The sequence below is a fragment of the Sciurus carolinensis genome, chromosome 16 (assembly GCF_902686445.1).
Source record: "Sciurus carolinensis chromosome 16, mSciCar1.2, whole genome shotgun sequence".
NCBI lineage: Eukaryota > Metazoa > Chordata > Mammalia > Rodentia > Sciuridae > Sciurus > Sciurus carolinensis.
In genome coordinates this window covers 15,034,784-15,042,255 of record NC_062228.1, presented here as the reverse complement: position 1 = coordinate 15,042,255, position 7,472 = coordinate 15,034,784, and positions in this window count along the sequence as shown.

Sequence of the window (7,472 nt, the reverse complement as noted above, 5' to 3'; positions counted from 1 at the left end):
AGGAGGATGAAGCACTGACTTTGTTCTCAAAGATCTGTAAGGATTTGAATAAGAGCCTGCCGTCTTACAAGGGAAAGTTTGATGACCCGCATTTGGGTCTTTAAGCTGCATAATTCTGTGCCACATTTTGAGTGGACCAATGAAATTTTGTTGAAATCAGTAACAATGGAAAATAACCAAGTGTCCATTTTATGACACACCTTAGAATTAAGTAAATATTTCTGAGAATCCAAAGAGTTGCGAATTGATCAAGGAGGTGAAGTGTTCTCAGTTACAGATGCTGATTTCTGGGTTGCCTACACATGTTTCTTGAAATGTTTATCTTATGCGCTATGAGTTCTTTGCAAGTCATTTTATATTTTATAAAAGATGTTACATAGTATATTAGAGAACGAGAGAAGGGGCCACGTGCCCTACGTGAAAGTATGGTGTCATTCACGACTTTTATTGCCTTTGTAGTTTTGATGGATTTCTTTTTGTATTTTTCCATCATTAAAAACTTATCTGTACAGACTTAGCATAGAGTACAAATCAGACTTAATCAGTCCAAATGAGGTGCAATGACCTAAGAAATAGAAAAGTCTCTGTGTACAGGAGAGAAGAGTGCTGATATTTGGGTTTTTGCAAATTTCCTACTCAGTTAACAAATATAGTCACCTTCACTCTCTACTTAAGGCTCCTCTGTTGAAGAAGATGACCTTACATATCCACCCATGTTAGGTTGGTCAATGAAATGGAGGCTTGGAAGTATGAAAAATTAAGACCTGGTTATTTTATGTTACAAGGAAGATATTTGGGTTAAGCCTTATACAAAATTTTTTGCTGCTTATTAATTACAACATTTATTGCTAATTGATGCTATTGAGTTATTTTTTACCTAAAACATGGCAATTTTGCTTGCCATCAGATAATCTGTTCTCATTGTAGTTTGTCTGTTTATACATGTTTCTATAGATGCATGGGTGGATGGTACTGGGGATTGAACTCAGGGAGGTTCTGCCAGGAACCCACATCCTCAGCATTTTTATGTGAAGACAGGATCTCACTAAGTTGCCCAAACTGGCCTGTAACTTGGGATCCTCCTATCTGAGCCTCTAAAATCTCTGGTTTACAGGCATGCTCCACAAGGTCAGGGTTAGTATGTCCATTTTAAAAATGAAGATAGCAAACTGGATATTGTGGGGCACGCCTATAATCCTAATAACTTGGGAGACTCTGTCAGGAAGATCCTAGATTCAAGGTCAGCCTGGGCAATTTAGCAGGATTGTGTCCCCCAAAATAAAAAGGGTGCTGCTCAGTGGTGGAAAGACTGGGTTCAATCTGCAGTACTGTGGGAAAAATAAAAAGTGGTAATCATACTAAACTCCTAAGATTGTCATGAGGATTAAATGAGATACTACATGCAACTTGCTTAGTGTAGTTAAGCAATCATATACTCTATTACCATTACTATTGTTAAGATTTTAAAAAGCCAAATGTGCCATTGTATTTATAGGGACAAAACTGTTACCAAATTTTTTAAACAAACTTATTTTTTTCCCCTTGGTGACTTGAAAATATCATACCAGTCACTGGATGGAGAATGAAATGTGGCCTCAGTAAAATTGCTGCTGTGTTTTGGTTTAGAGGCTGTAACTGAATTCAGCTACTTGTCCTTACTGCATAGAAAGGTGTCTTTTAGCTAGCAAGTCCTGGTACACATTGAATCGAATTGCACAGAACTGAGCTTAAGTTTCAGAGAAATTCCTCATGTGTTCAGAAACGTTGTCAACAACAGATAAAAATAAACCGGAGGAGTGTTATTTCAAGACACTTAAGAAAGATGGTCATTGTAAGTTCTCATCAAATGATAGAGTGTCATTAGATAAAATGAAAAGTATTAAACAGGTCAAAGGGACCCTTCGGGGTAGAGAGATACAAGGAGAAGAGTTTGGCTATTGGTTAGATCTATACCAGGGCAGGGGAGCAGAAGGCTTCCTGGAGGGAGGGGACTTTATGTCCCTGTCCCTGACTCTTCTCTTAAAGAGCCAGTCTGGTTTTTATTAAGGTGGTGGTGCTCAAAATACAAAGTCTCTAGGATTCCTGATATTGACGGAAATTATTTTTAGCCATTTTACATAGCATATTACTTAAATTTGGGCAAACATTAAATTAGGCATTAATTTCCCGTACATTTAGCTTTTATACAGCTGTAAAACTAAACAGAAGTCTAGATTTACAGATTTCTATATAAATTTACTATAAAAACCATTAAAGTTTAAATTAACAACATTAATTTAATGTTCTATGTGATGTTTTGCCGAAACCAAAGCACCGGTGGTGGATTTAATCATAGAAAAATATATTTTCCTATTTGGTATTTTACTTATTAAGTTGATTCTCTGGATTTTGAGTCTGATGGGATTATCACTTTACTAATTCTCATTATCATGGTTATTTTTCCTTTTATATCCTGAATTCATTTCAAATCACTGATCCATCATTTTGATGAGCCAATCAATTTAATAGTGCAACTCAAAATACAGTATTGAAAAATTAAAAAGTGCTTTAATGAAAAATTCTTCACTATTATCTTCTACATTTATTGAAAATAAATTGTGCAAGTTCCTATGTATAAATATCAGAGTCTTGGTATTAATTGAAAGTGGGACTATTCCAATGGAGCTACTAGGGTAAGGAAACCTTGGAGTTTGACCTGTATCAGTGTGTCATGGGATTAGGACATTTTCTCCATCTACCTTCCATGAACTCTGTGTTCCTACAGTGTCCTAAGAAGTCATTTGGTAAGTACCTATCGTTCGATGTTTGGTTGGCCTTGGCTTTTTTCCCTCTTTGGATGCTAACTATTAAAGGAACTCATTAATCTATGCCACTGTCATTTTCATGATGTCAAATCAAAAACTCCATTTATTAAAGAACTTAAGAAGTCTACACCGTATTCTGTGAAAATGGCTCTCAATTAGAAATTATCACTGCCAAGGAGGAATCTTGTCTTTGCAGTCTACATGGAAATCATGAGACATGACACAATGATCTCATGTTTGGAGTTCTCAGTTTTGTAAAACTCATGCCGCGCACGAAGGTTGTTTGAATGCATGTACTGGGAGGCAGAGGTGGAGATGACGTGGAAGGAGTTTGTAACACAAAGTGGACCGTTTGACATCTTGACCGTGTATGGAGTTAAGTTTTCAAAAGAAAAACACAGACAGCTTTGTTACAAATGGTAGTCATCCCCAAACATTTTAAAATTGAGGTAATGTTGCACGTTATTAGTTCAGCACAAGAAACTTCAGTGGCTGAGCCCTACCAAATATGTCACTTGGTACTTTATAGCTGTACTTATTTTATTGCTAATTTTACTTGTTTGCAAAGCTTCTCATAAACAACTTGATTCTAAGAGGAAATTTTTACTCTCCGGCATTGATTTGTTTGGAAAACAAACTCTGTGTATGTGTGTGTTTTAAACACTAATTTTCTTTGAAGGCACGATCAGAAGTGTCAGAAAACCCAAAGGCTGGTATTAGCTCTGCCAATTACTATTGCAGAAATCTTCAAAAAGTCAGAGTCTCTTGGCCTTATTGTCCCTATCTATAAAATGGTATTAATACTATGTGATCTGTCCCTTCAGAGAGTGAGTAGTAAAGAAAGACAATAGTGCTCCCCTTATTCATGGGGAATATATTTAAAGACCTCCCAGTGGATACTTGATAGATACCTGATAGATAATTCCACAGATTGATGGTTTTTCCTCTGTACATATGTATCTGTGGTAAAATTTAATTTGTAATTGGGTACAGTAAGAGACTAACAACAATAACTCATAATAAAATTGAACCATAATGGTACATTGTAATGAAAGTTATGTGAAAGTGATGTCTCTCAAAATATCTAGTGTACTTCATTGATCTTCTCATGATGACATAGGGTAATAAAGTGCCTACAAGATGAGATGAAGTGAAATGATAACATAGGCTTTGTGACATAGTATTAGGCCACTACAAAGTGTTATTTGAATATAGGCAGTGTAGTACCATGGTAGTTATTCTGATGTCTCATGACCTATAATCAGGATGGCTTCTAAGTGACTAATGGGAAGGTAGTGCATACAGGGTGGATACACTGGACAAAATGATGATTGACATCCCAAGCTTCTTGGGGTGGAATGGCACAAGGTTTCATAATGCTGTTCAGGATAATACACAATTTAAAACTTGTAGTTTTCTTATTTCTGCAATTTTCTATTCACTGGTTTTGGACATGGTTGACTATAGGTAACCAAAAGTACAGAAAACGAGACTGTGCATAAGGGGGATCTGTTGTAGTTCAAGTTTATTGTACTGTGAAAGGGCAAAATGCAAGGGCACACGTTGTTATCACACTGAATACAGACCCCAAATCCAAAGCAAATGGATTTAAACTTTTGCATATTTGCAGATATTAAGGTTCCCCAATTCTTTTATTCTATTGAACATCTCTATTTCCCCATCTTTCACTTGTGTACTTAAAAGTTATTTTATACCAGGTATTGGCAAACTGCAGACTGAGTTCTGCCTGCCATCTGCTTTTATAAATAAAGTTTTATTGAAATATAATCATGCTCAGTGGTTTATGTTTTGTATGTTGCTGCTTTTTTGTTGTAAGGCAGTTGAATAGTCAAGTTCTAAAATGTGTACTACCTGACTTTTCATAGAAAAGTTTCTACCCCCTTTATATATCACTATAGTCTAGCACCAGACATAATCCAGTTTTTTTTTTTTTGAACCTAAATCTTTGATAGATGGTGGTATTTTAAGATCTGAACTATCCTATAAAGAACTCAGTAGCTCCAAATGTCAGCAGCCTTAACCCTTTTCTTCTGACCCATGAATTCAAAGGTGTGGACATCTTGAGATCTGATTTATTTCTTGCTCCTTTCCCCATTTTATTTAAAAAAAAATTCTCAGTGACTTGAATGATGTTACAGAAAACTTTTGTTTGAAATCTGGGCACATTGAAAATCCAGTTCAGTACCAGGATATGACAGTGTGTGCAGGCTAATGTCTTACAATTTTTTAAGCTCAAATGGCCCATAGACTAAAATAAATTACTAACCCAGCAAATAGATAATGAGGAAAGATAAGTCACATGGATAAGTTCACATTTTAAATGCATTTATCTGTTTCTTTTCTCTTTTTTTTTTGCATTTTCTATTTTCTTATATGTAACTTCTTAGGCTTGGCATGCTATATTCAGGTGAATTGGAAGTTACCTAGTGAGAGAGAAAGGGGACTTAGCAATCTCTGTAAGTTTACTTTCCACTAATTTAGAAAAGTCAGAGGTGTCGCATTTAAATTACAAAATTTTAGATCTGAAATAGACCTTAGAGATCAGCATTTCCCAACCTTTTTTGACCCATAGACCATTTTCATAGTAATTTATAACCTTGTCAACTCTCTTAGGAATTTTTTAAATCAGTTCATCATTTTTGTATGATATTATGAGGAGGTAATTTTAAGTTGAAAAGTATTTTATCTTAGATTAGTACATTATTAAGGATTGTACCATTCATTTTATTTTAACATGGTAATTACTGATAGTATATGAAAACATTTTGCCTTTTTTTCATTTAATGAATGATAAATACTTTAGGAATTCATGTGAAAGAAATTATGAAAGAAAAAGTATGAATAATCAAAAAAATGAAAAATGACATGTAGTTTTGGAATTGAAATGTAGATTAGCATAAAAAGGGCAAAAATTGCATTCATGATCTGATACTTGAAATTCTTCAATTTTATACTATAAAAATTAATTTATTTTTGTAAATTTTTAATTTGTGCTTTAAATGATGAGGTCAGTGGTTTGGGGTTTCTCTTTTCCAAAGATAGCATATTGACTGAAAAGTTCCAGTGAAAAACCAAATGACATAATTGTGTGTATGTATATATATACATATATGCATAAGTATTTTAACATTTTTAATGTACTAAATGACTATTGAGGTGCCATATAAGACATTCAATTAGATTAACGTATCCTATGGACTGCTTGAGGCAGTTAGGTGCAGTTATTACTATTTGAATCTCCTCATGAAGCTCCATTTTTTTATATCCCCCTTTTATGGCTTTTGGGTAATTAGAGATCTGTGATGATCACGCATCTGCTCCACGCGACCCTGGACTGATAGCTGAAGACTGTGTGATGGTCAAGTATCCTTGGGACTGGCTGAGGGTCTGGGTCCAGAGCACGTGCACCTTTGCCAATGACATCATACTCTTCACATATACTGGGAGGTTCTTGAACCCTTCCATTTTTAAAGGAAAGGGTATATCAATTAGTATTTTATGAAGAAATGGAAACAGACATTATTGGTAATAGCTCATTGTATGTATGAAGATACTGGAATTGAGAGACGTTAAATGATATTCTCAGGTTCACACAGTAGACTAATAATGGCTAAGCCAGGGTCAGAGGGCACAACTCCTAATTCTCAGGTCACTGTTACTATGTTTTGACCATGCCATCTAGTATCTTGGCATCCAAATGCATGTGATTAAAGAGTGGTCTTGTGTTGATTCTTAATTGGAGACTCACCAGTTAATTTAGTTGATAACATTCTCTTTGTTCAGCAGAAGGAAACCAACCTCAATATTTGTTAAATGTGTCTTTTGAACATACTGATTCATAACAGGTCTTCCTTTATAATAGGTTAATGCTCTAGTTGTAATTATTTGTATTTAAGTTCATTATAATAAATACCTATTCCATGCAAATGAACTAATGAACTATTTATTAGACTGGATGAATTTACAAAATAATGGAAGAATTTGGAGGGTACCTAGTGTAGTTGACATTCAGCATACACAGATTTTTCCCCAAAGTAGTATAGGATAATATAGATTGAATGGAGTCTATGCAGTAGAATGAACCAGACATAACTTTCCTGCGTTCATATATGAATACATGATCATGTATCTCCACATCAAGTACAACCACAAGAATGGGAAGTTATACTCAATGTATGTCAAAATACATTCTACTGTCATGTATTACTGAAAAGAACAAATAAAAAATAAAAAATAAATGGAGTCTGTTTTGTTACGTGATCTTTGTTGGTCAATCCAATAGAATTCCTTCTTGAAGATACGTGTCCATTTCTCAGGTTGCTTTCATCTTGATTGTTTATAGATTATAATGAAAGGATCCTTCTCTTTTTCAGTTGATTGATTGTTGACTGTTCATACATTCAGGATCTATTTATTGACTTGCAGTCCTTCGTCTCCATCGTTAAATTTGTCAGATTATGTTATTATCCAACTCAAGACTATGTTGTCATCATTTTAGAGACTATTTTAAAGCAATCTGCCACTATCAATAGGAGTGGAAGGCTTTCTTTTTGTAGGGACTGATGTTTAGTTGCTAACCTACAGAGAAGAAGCAATACTAACATGTGAGAAAAATGCAAAAAAAAAAAAAAAATCAAAGAGCGTTTA